Source organism: Callithrix jacchus, chromosome 1 (genome assembly GCF_049354715.1).
Source record: "Callithrix jacchus isolate 240 chromosome 1, calJac240_pri, whole genome shotgun sequence".
Lineage (NCBI taxonomy): Eukaryota > Metazoa > Chordata > Mammalia > Primates > Cebidae > Callithrix > Callithrix jacchus.
In genome coordinates this window covers 15,512,688-15,532,223 of record NC_133502.1, presented here as the reverse complement: position 1 = coordinate 15,532,223, position 19,536 = coordinate 15,512,688, and the positions used below count along the sequence as shown (strand labels likewise).

General features: G+C 43.7%; 1 protein-coding gene and 1 long non-coding RNA gene across 14 annotated transcripts in view; one reads left to right on the top strand and one right to left on the bottom strand.

Annotated features, from left to right (window-relative positions):
- CLYBL (citramalyl-CoA lyase) overlaps positions 1 to 19,536 on the bottom strand; it is a 287,479-nt gene that overhangs the window by 46,796 nt on the left and 221,147 nt on the right. The gene's annotated exons all lie outside the window — the stretch shown is intronic.
- LOC128929756 (uncharacterized) overlaps positions 1 to 19,536 on the top strand; it is a 134,114-nt gene that overhangs the window by 102,550 nt on the left and 12,028 nt on the right. For all 4 annotated transcript variants that reach the window (XR_013535943.1, XR_013535957.1, XR_013535953.1 and 1 more), the window contains one exon: positions 1,420 to 19,536. This exon is cut by the window's right edge. This is a non-coding gene — a long non-coding RNA (uncharacterized LOC128929756). The remainder of the gene's footprint in view (positions 1 to 1,419) is intronic.

Sequence of the window (19,536 nt, the reverse complement as noted above, 5' to 3'; positions counted from 1 at the left end):
GAGCAAGACTGTCTCAAAAAAAAAAAAAAAAATTAGCAGGGCACGGTGGCAGATGCCTGTAATCCCAGTTACTTGGGAGGCTGAGGCAGGAGAATCACTTGAACCCAGCAGGCAGCGGTTGCAGTGAGCTGAGATTGCACCTTTGCACTCTAGTATGGAACACAGATCGAGACTCCATCTCAAAAAAAACAAAACAAACAACAACAAAAACAAACAAACAAAACCCAAAACCTGAAATACTTCCAGCTTTTTGAAAGGCACATTTAGATCCATGGCTGTGGAGAACCTAAAGCATGTTATGCTCTGTGTAGCCTATGTAGATATAAAAAGTCCAGCAGATTTGCTGGAGTTTGTCAACATAACTTCCAAGTTCCTTTTTAATAGCTAAGTCAGCCTTGCAAAGACTCTACTGGGGCAGTGTGAATGGAAAATTGAAGGGAAATCACTAGATTTTTTTAGGCCATACTGCGTTTCTAAAACTTGAATTATCTGAGTCATCATCTCCATCCTCTCATCTGCATGTGTGCTCAAGGACGCAGAATCCCCGGCCACATCAACTTCCTAAATTGTTCATGTTGGTTAGTATCAAACAAAATCTGATCTCGAAGCTATTGGGTTTCACTTGGATTTGAAGAGACTGTTTGTTCAAAGCTCATGTTCTAAACCTGTTTGTGATTTTTATCTAAAGTCAGATTGCCATGGTTTCAGCACATTCCAGTTTACTTAGCAATTCAGCCCTTGTGAAATTGGCTGCAAATGAAGTACCTAACTCCAATTTTAGGCATAATCTGATTAGTACTTTTCATTTTATAATAATGAGCAGTGAATACTCAGCGTTTTTAAAATTTTGGCTCAGAATGAAAACCAAGCTCTTTCCACTTCACCATTCTGTACGTTTCCGAAAAGCGATGATGGCTTTTGAGGTATATTGCCACACAACACCCTTATTAACAGGCTGTTGCTTGTAACAATTTACATAAACCAAGTGTGCATCCTCCGGTATATATTCCAAACACCCAACAATTTCAGTGAATTTGCTCCAACCAACAAGCATGTTGCATTTTTTTTCTTTTTGGTATTTTCAGGGTGAAATATGTGACTGTGCTAGCAAACACGCCCATGCCATCTGTTGGGTTGAGAAGAAGGCAGTTTCTAAGAACAATTAAGTTTAGTTCTGGCTATTCAGTTCGAGAGAGTCACAGTCCACCCAGTTGCAGAAAGAAAGAAATTCTGTTGATTTTATTCTCTCACTTTTCCCCTCCCTCTCTGCAACACACACTGTACTCCTTGCTAACAGCGCTCTCTTAGCTCTCGCTCATCTCCACCACCTCGTCCTTCACGCTTCATGCTTCCCTTCTTTTTTTCTCTCTCTCTGTGGCTCCTGGTTGGCTGTGACCATCCCTCCAATATCCATCTCAGGTGGATTAGCAAGAGGCTGCCTGGCTGACCCCGGGTCTCAGAAGGGCTCTCAGGGTGATCCGCTGCGATTATTGGGAGGAAAGTGCTTCCTGGAGAAAGGAGAAAAAGGAAATGAAGGTAAAAGAGGCCACCCCAAAAATTATGGGGGCTTTTCATCCTGGGAGCAATCCAAGTTGTTTAAAATGAGGTTTGCGAGGGGCTGCATTCTAAATGTGTTAACGCTACGGGGCAGCCTTGGTGAGCCCTTCTCACTGTGGAATTAACTTGTCCCCCAAGATATGACAAGCTGGAAACGACTGAATAATGGAATTAAGGCCGTTATGAACAGTTAGTTATTAGACCTTCGAAGGGACTAAACACCGTAGTGTGTTCTGGATCTTGTTTGATTCCAAAGGTGGACTCTGCCCAGGTCACAGAGGAAGGTGGCACAGATTAGAATCTGCAGGCCCCTGTTCTAAAAATCGGTGTTCCCAAAGTTGCCGCATTCAATCGATATTTCGTGCCATGCTGTTCAGTGCAGTGGACCAGTGGCTAATAAACTTGTCCTTATCCATAAGCCACCGTATTATGTGACTCTGTCTGGGCCAGGAACCAAGGCATGCTATGATTTCAGAGACTGGATTCCTATCACCTGGGAAAGAGACACGCTCTGGTGACGTAAGAAAGCGGAGAAATCAACCGTCACCGAGACCTGCAGACTCTGAAATTAAAGGAGAAAATATGCGTGCAGTTGGTTCAGTTGGCACCCATTAAAGCTAATAACTAATCATCCTCGCAAGTTCCTAGCTCAGAATGATCAAATCTGCAAAGAAAACAACATCCGTCCACTTTTACACTCCAGTGGAAGAGGTGGTCCCTCGCGGCAGGGCGGCACAGTCTCGCCATCTGGAGAATAAATCGAGTGTGAAGTACAGTATAGTTTGGGACCAAGCTCCGTGGCGGCAGCTCAGCAGTCAGTTCATTAGTTCCAAACTTCCAGGGATTAGAGCGGCATCAATTCTACTGTCGGATAGGATGAGACAGACAGGATACGAGATTCAAGGGGGATTGTGACAACCAAGAGGAGCCCCTTGGGCTTATTTATAAAACTACCAAGTATAAATATACCCAAATAAGTGCCTTAAATAATAGCATTATCACAGTTTCATAACATCTGAATTATCACCTTTCCCTTCGCCCAGCCCCCGACTCAAACCTTGAATGTTAATGTATGGTTGTTTTCAGAGGAAATGGCAGAGACAGCCCTGGGTGCAACAGGAACAAGGAGAAACCTATGTTCGACCCAAGATTTGGTAATTAAGAAATACGAAAGACTTTCTAGACTCCAGGGAGAATCCACAACATTTGTGATTAAAGAAAAGTACAATTAATACTGTCATCCTGCAAAAGGCAATTGCCATGCCACATATTCAAAAAATCAGTAAATTCGATCTCTTCTGAATTTGTCCAACTCATCTGATTTCCATTTATCTAATGTGTTGGAATCATCGTCAATGATGTTATGGCACAGGCATGACGTGGTCCAAATTTTGAGCAGAAGGCCCCAGGAGCATCTCTATGAAAATCGTTTTGAAAATGTGGAAAAGTTTGATTTAACATTAAAAAACAAAATGAATTTATTCTATTTAAGGATCACCTTTTTCATATAACTTTTTTATCAATTTGTATTTAAAAACAGCATTGCTTATGGCATAGATCATCACTAGTCAATTATATTGTATTTTCTCATAAATGTGTACAAATTTCCTGAAATAATGATCACAAAGACTGTTGTAGTGACTGCATTGAAAAAAAAGGCAAATGAATTCTCACTGATTATTACAACCTGGTAGTGTGTTTCATTAAGCAAGGTGAGTGCTGAGTTTTCTACCCCATTATTTTTTCCACATGAAAAAGAAACCTTGGTTTGCCTGTTTCTGAAAGAAAGAAGACCTGTTACAGTATTGAGCATACTGTATGTTAACTGGCTTAAAATTGTATGTAGATTCATCTTACAAAGCATTACATGCCGGGCACCCTGTTTACTCTGAAAATGTAGATTTTGGCAGAGCAAAGTTTTTGATATGTTAATCATGAGCCATACATTAAAACACAGATTTATAGTGAAATGCTAAATTGGCTTTCATTCAGAAGCATAAGAAGGCTGAGGATGTGTAGAGATGGGTAGCTTATAATATGTAATTGGTATTTCTGCCCTTCAGAGATATAATTGAAAAAGAGAAAAACTTTCTGAAAAACTCCAACACTAAAATACAATAAATCTATGAAAAGAATTTGTTTTGAAGGTCTCCAATCAATTAAAAATATTTTTAAAAGATGTTAGAACAATGGCTTTAACTTGAGTGATGCAAACCTATACATTTGTCAGAATTCATAGAACATATACTTTAAATTCGTACATTTCACTGCATATACATTTCATCTCAAAAGCAAGAATAAAACTGTAAACAAATATTGAACTCTAGTCAACCATATGCGTGCTGGAGTATTTAAGGGGACGTGTACTGCTGTCTACAATTTACTTTGAAATGGATATATTAATACAAAGCAAATTGATGGATGGAGAGGGATGAACGAATGGTCAGATACAGATTAAGGCAGGCAGAGTAAACATTAATGGGAGAACACAGGAGGTAGACATACAATTTACCTAAAGCATACAATTCAGTGCCTGTTGGTGTATTCACAGAGCTGTACAGCCATCACAATTAATTTTAGAACAGAAGCCAGGTGTGGTGGCACACACCTGTAGTCTCGGCTGCCTGGGAGGCTGTGGTGTGAAAATCACTTGAGCCCAGGAGTTTGAGGCTGCAGTAAGCTGTGACTGCATTCCAGGCTGGGTGACAAAGCAAGACGGTCTCAAAAACAAACAAAAAAAGGTATGTTATCACCCCAAAAAGAAACCCTATACTTCTTAGCAAGTCACTCCCATTTCCCCAACCCTCCCAGCCCTAGGCAACCACTATTCTACTTTCTGCCCTATAGTTTTGCTTATTCCGGAATGTATAAATGGAACCATGCAATATGTAGTCTTCTCTGACTGCTTTCCTTCACTAGTATGTTTTAAGGTTCATTCATGTTGTAGCACCTATCAATACTTATTCCTTTTTATTGCCAAATTATATTCTAATGTATGAATAGGTCTCATTTTGTTTATTGTTAGTTAATGGACACTTGGCTTGTTTCCACTTTGTGGCTATCATGAGAAATGCTGCCGTGAACATGCATGTACAGGTTTTTATACAGACATAAGTTTTCATTTCTCTTCATTCTCTTAAGAGAATGTAGAATTCCTGGGTCATATGGTAACTGTATGTTTGACCTTTTGAGAAACTCTACTGTTTTCCAAAGTGGCTGAGCCAATTCCGCTGCCAGCTGTGTGTGAGGGTTCCATCTGCTCCACATCCTCACTGACACTTATTACCATGTATTTTTTTGTTTTTTTTTGAGACGGAGTTTCGCTCTTGTTACCCAGACTGGAGTGCAATGGCATGATCTCGGCTCACCGCAACCTCCACCTCCTGGGTTCAGGCAATTCTCCTGCCTCAGCCTCCTGAGTAGCTGGGATTACAGGCACGCGCCACCATGCCCAGCTAATTTTTTGTATTTTCAGTAGAGACGGGGTTTCATCATGTTGACCAGGATGGTCTCGATCTCTTGACCTCGTGATCCACCTGCCTCAGCCTCCCAAAGTGCTGGGATTACAGGTATGAGCTGTTGTACCCAGCCTATTTCCAAAACTTTTAATCACTGCAAACAGAAACTCCATAACCATTAAGCATCAACTCAGTATTTTCCCTTGCCCCCAGCTCCTGGTAACCTCTAGTTTACTTTCTGTACTCATGAATTTGTCTATTCTAGATATTTCCTATGAGTGAAATAATTTTTGTTCTTTGGTTCTGTTTATTTGACTAAGCATAATAATGTTTTAAGGTTCATTCATGTTATAGCATGTATTCAAACTTCATTCCTTTCTATGGCTGAATAATATTCCATTTTATGTCTATACCACATTTTGTTTATCCATTCACTTGTTGGTAGACATTTGGGTTGTTTCACAATTGGTTATTGTGAATAATGCTGCTATGGACATTGGCATATGAGTTTCTCTTTAAGTCCCTCCTTTTTTTTTTTTTCTTTTTAAGACACAGTTTTGCTCTTGTTGCCCAGGCTGGAGTGCAATGGTGCAATCTGAACTCACCACAACCTCTGCCTCCCGGGTTCAAGTGATTCTCCTACCTCAGCCTCCTGAGTAGCTGAGATTATAGGCATGTGCTACTGTGCCCAGCTAATTTTTTGTATTTTTAGTAGAAACAGGGTTTCTCCGTGTTGGTCAGTCCAGTCTTGAACTCCCAACCTCAGGTGATCTGCCCGTCTCAGCCTCCCAAAATGCTGGGTTACAGGCATGAGCCATTGCACCTGGCCCGAGTCCCTCTTTTTAATTCTTTTGGGTATATACCTAGGAGTAGAACTGCTGGATTATATAGTAATTCTATGTTTAGCTTTTCGAGGAATTGCCACCCTGTTTTCCACAGAGGCTATACCATTTTGCCTTCCCATCAGCAATGCACCAGGATTCATATTTCTCCACATCCTCACCAACACTTGTTATTTTCTGTTTTATTGACATGGTGTGTGTTTTTGCTCACAGCCATCCGAGTGGGTGTGATGTGGTTGCTCAGTGGGTTTTGTTTTGCATTTCTCCAATGGCTAGTGATGCTGGGCATCTCTGTGTGTGCTTATTAGCCGTCTGTATATCATATGGATGACGTCCATTCAAGTCCCTCGCCCACTTTCAAACAGGCCTGTTTGTCTTTTTGTTGTTGAGTTATAACAGTTCATTAGATATTCTTGATATCAAATCCTTATCAGATATATGACTTCAAAATATTTCCTTCCATCCTCCAGCTGTCTTTTCATTTCCTTGATGGTGTCCTATGAAGCACAGAAGTTACCATTTTACTGAAGTCCAATTATCTATTTTTCTTCTGTTGATTGCACTTTTGCTATCATCTTGAGACCACTGACTGCCTAATCATAGGTCACAAAATAATATGCAAGATATATGCCTATGTCTTTCTCTATGAGTTTAAAAGTTTCAGCTAGTAACATTTAGGTCTTTGATACATTTTGAGTATAATCTTTTTGCATATGGCATGGGTTGAGGGGATGCTTTTCTTTGTATTTTCACTCTTTATTTTTCAACAAAGTACAATGAAATTCCCAGGGAAGAGAAAACTCCAGTGGAAAGAAGGGGCTTACTTCCATCTGCCTCCTTGCCTGCCTTGGCCTGGCCGCTGCCTGGCACCTGGCTGTTGCTGGCTCTCTGCTGCCATAGCCCTATCAGTCACCTTACTCTCTCTTCTTCCTCTTTACCTTGCCCTTTTTCCATCTCCTCCTGGTGTATTTTCCTTAACTATATGTGCCAGACCTTGGTATTTCTAGGGAGACCTTGACAGGCAGCCTTATGGGCCTCTGAAGTGCCTCCCACTCAAACTCATATAGCGATGTAGAGCTGGTGCTGAGAAGATGCCTCTCTTGGGTGGGGACTCCTGATGTTTTATGATTCAGTAGTGTAGTTTGAGGTACAGTTTGCACAGATTTAAGAGACAAGGTCTTGCTCTGTCAGCCAGGCTGGAGTGGAGTGGCAGGATCATGGCTCACTGCTGCCTTGAACTCCTAGGCTCTAGCCACCCGCCCGCCTCAACCTCCCAAAGTGCTGGGATTATAGGCGTAAGCCACCATGCTCAGCTGTCTTTGTCAATACTATTAGAAACTACCATGCTCAGATTTGTCTGTGGTTGTGGAATCTGTTAGCTCACAGCTCTTCCCACTTTTACTCTGTGTTTTCACAGCCTCAAAGGGGCAAGGTTAGAATTTCTGGTTTCTAGCAGGGCAGCAGCAGCACAGGGGGCTGGGACAATCTGTGGGCAGAAGAATGAGAATGGTGGCCGCTGTCTCCGAGGGGGCCCAGGGAACAAGTGGCAGAAAGATCCAAAGGAAAATTGAAAAGCACAATCACTCATCTGGTTGTTTTATGTACTTATGGCCAAACATCCAGATACTTGAGGCATTTAGATAACAAAGGATATGCCCCTTTTTTAAAGAATGTGTGTGATTCACAAGAGAAAACTTCCTGAATACCATATGCCCAGATTCTGCCTGATGACCCTGCTCTGATACATGTAAAACTTTTGATCCAGAGGGATTGATCAAATGCAAGCCACTGCACCAGGAGCTGGGGACAGGTGTGGGGGATAGGGAAAAGATCCATAAATCACTCACTGTTAAAGTCTGGGAATTTATCATCCAGTTGCGGCGATGAAAGCCCCATATAATGATAAGTGAAGTAACAGTTGGGAGTCAGTAGAACAGATCCTGACTTAGAAGCAGGGGACGGCACCTCAGGCTGAGAAGGGGGTTGGAGGAGGGGAGGCTGGGACTTGGGTGGCCTCTGAAGACTGAACAGGATTTCAGTAAGCGCAGAGGAGGCAAGAGAGCCAGAAATGGGCAAAGGGCAGTGGCAGGAACAGCAAGGGAACAGCAGGGCAATGATTTGTACATGAGGCTACAGAGGCAGGGAGCTTGAACAGGGAGACAGACAGAGACAGACAGTGGAGAGCCCTGAAGGGCAGGGGCAGCCCATGGCTTAGAGACACAAGGGATGAGGCTCCGTCCCAGCGGGTAGAAAGGACCATGGTGGTGACAAGTCACGACTCGCAGTTCAGTTGAGAAGTATCTCTGAAAAGCTGCCCTGAACCCCTGCCTGCATTCCGGAGGAGCCACCCTCAAGTGCGGGGGCCAATGGGGGAGGTCCCTCTTCACTCCATCTGTGAAGGGTTCCTTCCTTTGAAGGAGGGCCTGGAACCCCAAAGCTGCTCAATGTTGTCTTTGGAATGGGTGTCTGTACATGGGTTTCTGATTTGGGATACTCAGTCCAGGGCAGTGAAAGTGTTCTGGAAGCCCCACAGTACCCTGGCATACAGGCCCACTCTCTGGCACATGCCTTCTAATTGGTCTTGCTTAGCCCGGCCCCAGTTAGGATGGTGAAGGTAGCCGCTTTCCCCAACCGACTGGTACAAAGTACAGGCTGGAGCAAAGCTGCCCTCTCCCTCTCAACTTGCTGTATTTATGTTTCCCCACTTCTCCGGGTTAGAGGAGGTAATTAACTGTTTTGGTTTAAAAGCCCTCCTGCTGGGTCTCAGTCTGCATGGGAGAATAAAAGTAAACAAGCAAAAGAGAACAGTGTCATCAAAGGACCTCGCACCTACCTTTCTTCATTATGAGGATGAAACAAGCCTTTGTCCACAGGTGCCATGAATTACCTGTGTAGGGCAAGGTCCGTGGGCCTTTCATTCTTTTTTAACAGTAAATCAAGAGTGTTTGGCTCATAATTTAATGGAGCAGGCTTGCCACAGATCCAGATACACATCAGGTAACACGTCACCTGTCCCTGGCCTGAGCAGTTTCAAGTGATGCTCACAACATATTTTAGCCAGTGACTCCCTCTAGTTCTCAAACTGACCTGATACACACTACAGGAAGCTGATCCAAATTGTCCCCTTCACACAGATATCAAAAACCAATTTGTTAAAAAAGCAAACTTTTTTTTATTTCTATGGAGGAAAACAGTCATTTCCCTGCCTGTCACCAAATTCTGCAGCTGTGAGTTGGGCCCGCTTGTCTCCAAGGCTGCCCTAAGGTGGGTTATGACCAACTCAGCTGCGCCCACGTTGCTGTGGGAGACGCCTGTCTGCGTGCCAGCTGCTTCTACAACACTTCCGTAAGGTGCTGACATAAAGAATCTTGTCTCCATAAGTAGATTACAAAGTTTATCCATAGAAGTATAAATGTCTAATGACAAAACATACATAGTCTTGCAGTTAAACAAACTGAGCCGATGCTAATTTCAGCCAGTGGCAAAAGCCGGTCCTTGACTTCTTGTCTTTTGGAGGAAGCTCTGCCTAGTGTAGCAAAGCAGCAGCCCAAACAGGGGTTCTTGAGATTCAGCAGCACGTTAATTAGTCTTCCTGGCAGACACAAATGAAGAAGTCAGGTAACAACAATAAGCTATGTGATGGCAGGAATAGAACACAAAGAAATACTTCTTGCAAGTATGTGAAACTGCATCATTATTTTCACAAACTATTTTAAAAGTAGACAGGGCTTTAAAACAGAAAGGAATAAAAAACGTCTCCACACAGTATTTGGTAATATTGGTAATGTTGGTTCCACCTTTGTGCATTTTCATTTCTGTTGAGTAAACATATACCGAGTCCTTTAGATCATTTCTTTTATTTATTTATTTTGTAGAGACAGGGTCTTGCTCTGCTGCCCAGGCTGGAGTGTGCTGGCTATTCTCAGGCACACAGTGCACTATAGCTTCGAGCTCCCTCATTTATTTTTATTTATTCTTGGTTGTTTTGCTTACTAATTATTTCCCAGAGAAAACTTTAACTGAAAAATGGCTTTCTTTTTAGGTGGCAAATGTATAGGTATTTTTAAGGGTAGTACTTTTCCATCCTATGCTTTGTCAATTTTATTTTCTTCTAAAAATCAACAGGGAAAAGAAAAGTATAATGTGAAAAAAACTGAAAAACGGAGAAGGACGGCCAAGAGGACACTTAATTTTTTAAAAAAGGCAGACAGGTTCGCTGGAGAAGAAGGGTGTTGCAGCAAAGCCCCGCCCCCGCAAGGACCAGCCCCCTTGGAGGTGGCTTCTCGTCGCCGCAGCCTGCCGCGGTGTACCGTAGTTCCTCTGAAGATGCGTACCGCGGAGAAAGTGGCAGAGCCTGCGTCGTGTCACCTAGCTCAGAAACACTGGGAGCTTCCAATCTTCTATAATTAAATGTTTTCCTTGAGCAAATGCTAATACAACAATGCCGTGGCTGGCACCGCACTTGATTTCCATCGCGCTTTCCACCTTCTCCTCTTGCCAGCTCTTCACGTCGACTTTCTCCGCAGCTTCATTCCTTCACTGGTGCCAGGCAGGCGCACTGCACAACCACTTGGGTTTTCTTCCCGCTTTTTGCGCCCGGTAAATTTTCATAAAGCATTTAACGTGAGAACAAGCAGGTTAATTTCCCGTGCCGTTGAGCCAGGCGCCCCGCAACACTGCCATGTTTTGGCTTCGGAGTCAGAGGCCTCGGTCCCAGTGGCGAGAACTCTTGCCAGAGCCTTCTCTGTGCAGACACCCGGTGTGATTCAGCATAACAGATTGTGTGGACGCTCAACGGCTTCTATAAACCATGCGTCAAAACGAAATTGTATCTTTCATGCAAGATGAAGATGGAAGTCTCCTGGGCTGGAAGTTCTGCCAGGAAGGGCCTCTGGACATACAGGAAGTGGGAAAATCACTCCGCCTTGCAAGACATGCCTAGTTTCAGCACCATTAACGTTCTCCTTCACAATATCAGCACCTGGTTAAAATCCTCCATCATATCACAACGCTATTTTACTCTGATGGTAGGTAGGCAATGAAGGATTTGTGATAAATATACAAAGAAGATGGGAAAAATGGAATTGTAAGGAAATTTAAAACCTCACTGAATCTAGTCTATGATACCTAGTCAATGGCTTGAACCATGCATGAAACCCTGGATGACAGTGACTGTGAATGCCGATGCGCTAAGTGTCAGCTCTCGGGCTAGGAGGAGGCTGCATGGGGAAATCTTTCAGGGAAGAAGATGGCTTGGTGGCTGCCACGGAAATAGGCCGAGATGAGAACGGCCTATTTCCGAAGATGGCAAGATTAGTGTGCCTCAACAGAAGGGCAGGCCCGAAGCTGAGACACAGGTCACCCCATGGGGAGAGTGACTGAAGTCACAAGAGGACACCGAAGATGATTTGAGGACAAGCTTAGCAAACACAACTGCTAGAATCACCAGTCTTTTTATCCAGACCACTGCTAGGGGGATCTTAACACTTAGTGATGTTCAGGCAGCTAACAGAGAGGACCAATGGTGTCCCAATGGTGTGCCAACACCAGGGGCTTGGGGATAAAATACATGTGCTCAGACGTTCAAAATCACCTGATAACGATGATGTCAATATATACACAGTCCTTTTCTAACTTTTCAAAGGGGTTTCATGCCTGTGATCTCATTTGCCCTCACAACAGTCCTGCGGTGTGGACAGCACAGATTTTATTATCCACATGTGCCTGAAGAACAGATAGGTTAGGAGTCTTCTCTGGAATCCAGACAACTAGGCAGCAGTTGAGATGAGGCAGAACTCCCATCTCGGGCTCCCAATATTGCATGTGTCTGCAGAACTCCTTCTTACACCCTAGGTCAGTGAGTTACCCAATAGCCTGTAATAAACTATTTTGTTTTCTGCTTACACTCAGTAAACTAAATTCTGTGGTTAGCTGCCAGCAGCCCCGGCTAATACAGCGACCACACTGAACATGCATTCTGTCACCTGCCTTTTTTACTCAGTCACAGATAGGGTATCTTTTTATGTGGGACATGATCTGCATAATCATTTGTAATTACTTCCAGGTATTCTATTGCGCGGATAGGCCAATTCCTGATATAGTAAGATTTAATTTTTCAGCCGATGTGGTAGCTCATGCCTGTAATCTCAGCACTTTGGGAGGGTGAGGTGAGCAGATCACCTGAGGTCAGGAGTTCGAGACCAGCCTGGCCAACATGGCAAAACTGCATCTCTACCAAAAATATAAAAATTAGCCAGATATGGTGGCACATGCCTGTAATCTCAGCTACTTGGGAGGCTGAGGCAGGAGAATCACTTGAACCCAGGAGGTGGAAGTTGCAGTGAGCAGAGATTGCACCACTGCCCTCCAACCTGGGCAACAGAGAGAGACTCCATCTCAAAAAAAAAAAAAAGAATTTAATTGTTCCCCAGCTCTTTGCCATGAATATGTTCATTTCATTCAAGAAATATTTATTGAATATGCTTTACGTGCCAGCTACCATTTTAGGTAAAGGAGAGAACAGCTCCCTGCCTACATGGAACTTATATTCCAGTCAGGAAAACAGCTAAGAAACAAGTAAGCCAGTAAACAATTGCAGGCTGTGAAACTATGAAGACAGCAGAATTAACTCATGGGATAGGAGTGATGGGGGCATAGTGCTTGAGACAGGGTGGCATGACAGCTTCTGTGAGGATGTGACATTTTCCCTGATTCCTGAAAGATGATAAACCTGGCTGTCACAAATGTCCCAGAACATTCATCTTAGAGTCCTTGTCTGACTGTTCCCTTAGGACAAATCTTAGAAGTGGAACTGCCAGGCCAAATTTCCAGCTCACGGAGGCTCCAACAGAATGAGACTCCAACCCTTACAGCCGCCTGTGAGCCGCCTGTGAGCCACCTGCTTCTGGAGCCAGCAAGTCTGGCTTCTGGTCCTCACTGTGCTGATGGCTGCCTGTGTACGAGACAGAACCATCTCTCAACCTCACTGTGCCTCAGTTTCCTCATGTGAAAGATGGGGATGAGAACAGTGCCTGCCTCAAGGGTTGGTCAGTAATGAAACTGTATGACATAAGTGGTTAATAAATGTTAGGTTAAAAAAAATGCTTTCCCGGCCCCCCCCCAAAGGGATCAGGTTTTGCTTTGTTGCCCAGACTAGAGGGTAGTGGCTATTTACATTACAGCTTGCTGCTGCCTCAAACTCCTGGGCTCAAGGGATCCTCTGGCTGTAGCCTCCAGAGTAGCTGGGACCCTAGGCAGACACCACAGGGTCTTCATCCGTTTTAAAATGTATGCTAAAATTGCTTTTTTTTAAAGGGCTGTACACATTTAAACTCCCATTTCCTTGTGCACATCCACTTGGGGTTGGTTCTGAGTTCGTATTAGGTTGGCCTTGTTTTCAGTAACCAGATGTCCTCACGTCAGGACTCTGACCACATTGAGGACTGGGAAGGTAGCTTGTAGCTCTTGTATCCCTAGTGCCTGAGCAAAAGGAAAGAACGGGAAGCTAGTCTTTTGGCACTTGGGGGAAGAGTCCTAGAATAGGGCCAGTCAACTCACAATGAGAGCCAGCCTGTCCACTGATGGGGTTCAGGACACACTACCCCAAAATACGCATTTAAGAAAACAGCAGAAGCAGGAAGGTCTTTTTCTCACTTTTCCCACCCTTCTCCCCAAAGCTGTTCAGAAGAATTTGAACAAATAGGCCTTGCTAAATTCTCCTTGGTTTATTACTGTTAGATAATGCCCCCCTTGTCCAATCACACTTCTGCACAACTGTTAACTTGCATCAAATCTAATCATAAAAATACATAGCTGTTCCAGCTGGGCATGGTGGCTCACACCTGCAATCCCAGTACTTAGGGAGGCTAAGGCAGGCGGATCACTTGAGGTCAGGAGTTTGAGACCAGCCTGGCCAATATGGTGAAACCCTGTCTCTACTAAAAATAAAAGTCAGACCTGGGCATGCTGGCATGCACCTGTAATCCCAGCTACTCAGAAGGCTGAGGCAGGAGAATCTCTTGAATGTGGGAGGTGGACACTGCAGTGAGCTGAGATTGAGCCAAGGCACTCCAGCCTGGGCTACGGATTGAGACCCTATCTCAAAAAACAAAACGAAACAAAACAACAAAGAAAGAAATGCATAAGTGTCCCTGTTTCTTTGGGTCTTATTTAGGAAGGCTCCCATGTTTCCACATAAAGCCTATGTGTGTGCCCAGGACCAGTGGCTCATGCCTGTAATGCCAGCACTTTGGGAGGCCAAGGCAGGCAGATCACCTAAGTCAGGACCTCAAGACCATCCTGGCCAACATGGTGAAACCCCGTCTCTACTAAAAATATAAGAATTAGGTGGGTGTGGTGGTACGCGCCTGCAGTTCCAGGTACTTGGGAAGCTAAGGCAGGAGAATTGCTTGAATCCAGGAGGCGGAGGTTGCAGTCGGCCGAGATTGCACCACTGCACTCCAGCCTGGTGACAGGCTGAGACTGTCTCAATCATCAATCAATCGGTCAATCAATATAAAGTAATGTGTGTGTTTCTCTCTTGTTAATCTGCCTTTCATTACAGGTAACACAGTCGTGAACCTTAAGATGGGTGAGGAAAAGGTATTACTTTTTCTCTCCTACAGCATCTAGTTTTACACCTCTCATTTTGTATGAAATCACATCTTAAAGATCTAAAGAGTCTACTTTCTTCTGAGCACTGTACTCTTCAGGAATCCAGGCGGGCCTAGTATGCTCTTGGCCTCTCAATAAAAAATTGCAAAGAGCAACCTGCTCAATGCTTTTGCTCCACATTAGAAACATCAGGTCCTGAATCAGTTTCTCAGCAGAATCAGAGGCTGAGGTTGCAGATGGTCCTTTACTCATTGCAATGTGAAAGCACTTCATAATATTAGTATGAAACGTGACCACATTCCGTTTCTTCCCCTGTCCATCTGCTGCTGTTATGATTTAGGAGAGAGAAATGATTTTAAAAAGATGTAAATCTGGACTGTAAGGTGATTTCTTAAGCCATATTCAACATGTTTGGGCAACAAAAACTACCTCAGTACTGTTTAAGAAGGCAGTAAGGAATACGTTATTCTGCCTTTTTTCATATGCATATATAACCTATTTTTTTGTGTGTTTATTTTTTTGTGACAGAGTGAGACGGTCTCACTCTGTCAGTGCTGGAGTGCAGTGGTACAATCACAGCTAACTGCAGCCTTCACCTCCTGGGCTCAGGTGATCCTTCCACTTTAGCCTCTCAGGTAGCTGGAACTACAGGTGCATGCCACCATGCCTGGCTAATTTTTTGTAGAGACAGGGTTTCACCATATTGCCCAGGCTGATCCCTAACTCCTGTGCCCAAGCGATTCTGCTGCCTCAACCTCCCAAATGCTGGGATTACAGGTATGAGTGACTGCACCTGGACTTTTGGTTTTGTTAAATTTATTTTTTAATAGAGACAGGCTGTTGCTATGTTGCCCAGGCTGGTCTTGAACTCTTGGCCTCAAGTGATCCTCCCACCTCAGCCTCCCAAAGTATTGGAATTACAGGCACGACCCACCATGTCTGGCCTGCATATGTAACCTTTTTGAATGGAGGTGGTTATGATTAAGATGGGTGAATTGTATACAGTGAATTTAATTTAATTTTTTTAAGGAAAGGAGAGCAAGGGCTCAGGAGAGAATGAAGGCATGAGGACACAAGGAAAGAGTTCCCAAGGCCTCCTGGTGTCTCTGATCATCAGGGGGTTGTTAGTCTTGTCTCTATAACCAGATAGATGAGACAGACATTGAGGTTGGGACTGTGTTTGAGCCCTTAGAGTACCTAGCATGGGGTGGGGAAAAGAGTAGCTACCCTACCTGGGAACTATATGCTTGTAAGCTAGAGATCAGAAGAATGCTAACCAGAGGCTGGGAAGGGGTGTGGGGAGTAGGGGTTGATGGGTGGGAAAATAGAGTTGGTTAATGAGTATAAAATAACCATATGTCGTTAGAATGAGTAAGACCAAGTATTTGAAAGCACAGCAGGGTAACTATTTTTAATTGCACATTAAAAAATTAGAAGAGTATAACTGGTTTGTAATTCAAAGGATAAATGCTTGAAGGGGATAGATACTCCATTTTCCATGATGTGATGACTGCTTTTTGCATGCCTGAATCAAAGTATCTCATGTGCCCCATAAATATATATACCTACTATGTACTCACAAAAATTGTTTAAAACATTAACTGGGAGTCAGATGGAGAATCTTTCCATGCCCCCACCACTCTGATCTGTCTCTCTCTCTTACCCATATTCACACCCAGTGGTGTGTTACACACACACACACACACACACACACAGAGCATTACTTTCCCATGTCTGTAAGATTCGTATAGCTAGGATTCTTCCTTGTATTTTGTAAACATGATCAGTAGGTTAGGTCCTGGAGTAAGACTCACCAAATCAGTCTTGGAGTTGGGAAGGGTCTTCATAGTTACCCCAGGAGCTTTGCCCAAGGCAAGAGCCCTGCCATCCTTGTGGCAAGTGCTGATCTGTTTCTGCATAAACATAGCCACTGGGTGGACCTTCCGATATCTGAGTGTGGTCCATATGTTTCCCTGGGTCTTCTGTCTTCGAACCCTCCTAGTTCTGGTCAGTGTCTCCGAAACCCTCTGATACACTTTCAACATCCTTTGCTCTCTTGAGTTGCCCTGCTCTGGACATACCCAGGTTTGATGATGCCTTTCTACACTCTGAGCAGATGCTCCCCGCTGCTCTTCCAGACGCTATGCCCCGCCTGTAAGTACATTAATTCCTGGCTGGCTAGCTACACTGTTGACTCATGGAGATAGGTAAAAAGGTTTAGTTAATCACTAATGTAACCCTTCGTCTGCTCAATATGCTTAACAATATGGCCTTTAGTGCAGTATTCTCAAATCTAACCATTCTTAATACCAGTTGCTTAGTTTTCCAAAAGGCTTTTAAGAATGTGAAATTTTTTAAAAAATATTTTTTGCTAGAAAAATTATCAGACAGCATGCAGAAAGAATGTGAAATACTTAAGCCAGGTGCGGTGGCTCACGCCTGTAATCCCAGCACTTTGGGAGGCCGAGTCAGGCGGATCACAAGGTCAGGAGCTCAAGACCAGCCTGGCCAATGTGGTGAAACGCTGTCTCTACTAAAAATACAAAAATTAGCCAGGCGTGGTGGCGTGCGCCTGTAGTCCCAGCTACTCAGGAGGCTGAGGCAGAAAGACTCCTTGAGCCTGGGAGGCGGAGGTTGCAGTTAGCTGAGATGGTGCCACTGCACTCCAGCCTGGCGACAGAGTGAGACTCTAGTCTCAAAAAAAAAAAAAAAAAAAAATGGCCGGGCGCGGTGGCTCAAGCCTGTAATCCCAGCACTTTGGGAGGCCGAGGCGGGTGGATCACGAGGTCAAGAGATCGAGACCATCCTGGTCAACATGGTGAAACCCCGTCTCTACTAAAAATACAAAAAATTAGCTGGGCATGGTGGTGCGTGCCTTTAATCCCAGCTACTCAGGAGGCTGAGGCAGGAGAATTGCCTGAACCCAGGAGGCAGAGGTTGCAGTGAGCCGAGATCACGCCATTGCACTCCAGCCTGGGTAACAAGAGCGAAACTCCGTCTCAAAAAAAAAAAAAAAAAAAAAAAAAGAATGTGAAATGTTTGACAATTTATAGTAATATGGAAGATTACCATATTTAACAAAAGTCAGTGTTAGCATTCTTCTAAAGCTGAAAAACAATACATGTATTAAGAACTTTTTAGCAGCCCATTTTTATGTGCCTTGAAAAATATGCTACACATGGTTGCATTCCTGAGATACAAACCATAGGCACTTGGGCCTCAGTTTCTCCAACTGCAAGATAAACTCTAAGGTTCTTTCTTGCTTTAACATCCAACATTCTCTGTATAACCCTCCTCTGATCAGTTGTCTCAAGAGAACACTCTCCTTCAAACAGTAGAGATACTCCCCATTGTTACTTTTTTTTGAATAAAAATAACATATTGCTGGACTAATATTTCAACTTACTACATGTTTTATGGTAGGAAAATGAAAATATCTAATGTCTTGAGTATTTCTTAGTTTTAAATATAAAAGCTTTCAATCTTTGTCATGTTTGATAAAAATTAAGTTTTAAAAAGTTAGCTGAAACTTAATATTTACCTTGATAAATACACCTAATATATAATTACTTATGCATATTTGAAGAACAGATAAAACCTATATTAAAGAAGTATTCACCGATATAAAAGCATTGGGATTTTTGAGAACGTAAAAATAATATTTGTAATTTACAAAAATCTTTCTCATGTATGGATAAGAAGTTTAGTGCATGTTCCAGTGTGTAGAGATTTCTGTCTTCTCTCTTCTTGGAGAGATCCACTTTATGTGGTTTGATGGGTGTGTGGTGGAGCTCAGACATGTTTCTAAAGAATTCCTTTGTGACCCTGGTGGACGGCCAGGGTTGAAAAACCGCTGCGCTGGTGCACATATAAATGTCTCGCCTGTTGGACAAGCAATGCCCAAGACATGGGGAAGAAGAGGAACTCAGCAGCCCCTTGAGCACATGCCATGAATCCTTAGATAGCATTTCGCCATCACACACCTCCACCAGTTAGCTCCATTTTACCATGTGACATTTCCACTTGCAACACTGCTGGCAAATATTGTTGCTGAAGCAACCTGAAATCATGATAATTTCTGCTCTTGGTGGGTGACCTATACTCTGACCCCTTTAAAAGTTCTTTATTTTATTTTTAAGACAGGGTCTCGCTCCGTCACCCAGGCTGGAGTGTTGTGGTGCAATTATGGCACTCACTGCCGCTTTGACTTCCCAGGCCCAAGCAATCCACGCACTTCAGCCCCACCGTGAGCTGAGGGTACAGGTATGTGGCACATACCTGATTAATTTTTCTTTATTTTTTGTATAGACGGGATCTCACTGTGTCACCCAGGCTGGTTGCAAACTCCTGGGCTCAAGTGATCCTCCTGTCTTGGCCTCCCAAAGGGCTGGGATTACCAATGTGAGCCACTGCATGGCCCTGACCCTTATTTTTCCTGTTCCCACCTGTGCACTGAAGGGAGGAATCCTAAGAGAGCTGAGCAGGAAAAGAATGATATGCATTAAGTGGGAACTCTGGGGCCAACTCTCATTTTGCAGCTAAGCAAGGACCACAGAAATGAAATAATCTCTCTAGCACCACCATCTTGGAAGAATTTAATTATTCAAGTGGCACTGTTTTCTGATTATAAAAACAATATACACTTTTTATAGAAAAAGCTTGGAATAAGAAAGGGCATATCTGTATTTTAACAGATCCCTGTAATCCATCACACTGGCACCATGGCTGAATGATATGTAGCTGGCTGCATAAAACCCAGGGCCTGAAGCTAGCTGCATGAAACCCAGGGCCAACACTCCTAAACCCCACCCACCTGGGACTTTGTCCTCTTACTCAGAAGTCACTAGACACTGTGACAATGGTGGGGTCCATTCTTCACGCACCTGCACTTGGCATGGGCCTATTTCCTCCTGGCCCTACCTCCTACCTTACTGCACTGTAGCTTCTGGAAGGTTACACATTCCCTCACATCAGCAGCCACTGCCAGGAACACTGTCCCCTCTGTGTGCTGGAAGTGATGCTTGGCTTTCTCTTGCTTTGTGTCACCACTCTCTCCAGGGGAAGAA